The sequence below is a fragment of the Acyrthosiphon pisum genome, unplaced genomic scaffold (genome assembly GCF_005508785.2).
Source record: "Acyrthosiphon pisum isolate AL4f unplaced genomic scaffold, pea_aphid_22Mar2018_4r6ur Scaffold_21545;HRSCAF=24214, whole genome shotgun sequence".
In the NCBI taxonomy this organism is placed as follows: Eukaryota; Metazoa; Arthropoda; class Insecta; order Hemiptera; family Aphididae; genus Acyrthosiphon; species Acyrthosiphon pisum.
Window position 1 is genome coordinate 889 of NW_021771024.1, and position 758 is coordinate 1,646.

Sequence of the window (758 nt, forward strand, 5' to 3'; positions counted from 1 at the left end):
ATTTTTTAAATTTAAACGTAATTCAACAGCGTCAATTTAAGCAACTAATAATTTGAAAATGTTTGCATCATCGGCTAATAATAGGATTTTAGAATGAGAAATGACATCTGAAATATCATTTACAAAAAGGCAGAATAATATTGGAGATAAATGGTCTCCCTGGGGGACACCGGAAGTACCTAACGAGGATTTGTTCAGAAATATAATTTTTGTATTTTACAATTTGGATACGACCAGAAATGAAAGAATAAATCAAATAACGATGATGATGAGATAATTTTTATTGAGGTCTGATTTTTAACATTTTTGACCATCAATGTTATAAGTGATGTTTTGTTTATTTATGTGTTTAACTGATATTTAGTTATTTAGTATTTGTTTATAGTTTGTTTAGTTTAGTTAAGACGTTTGAATAATTTGAACAACAGCTAAAGTTATAATAATAATAATGGACGAACTAATAAATTTAGTCTCTCAATTATTTATAATTGTAAGATGTATTGGCACGGCGGCGTTAATGGTCGTAATAAACATAAAGCGGTTGATCGTCAACACGGTTTGGTTGGTGATGGCCGCATGGCATGCAAGCGGTCAAACTACCACCAACGTAATATTATATAACCTTAGAAATTGCAAAGCATACTATTAATATATTTTAGTACAAAACGTACAAAACATATTAGGTATGGTTATTTTACTAATATGTGTACAATAATATGTACATATTAATTATTATGCATAGAGCCATAGAACGTAGT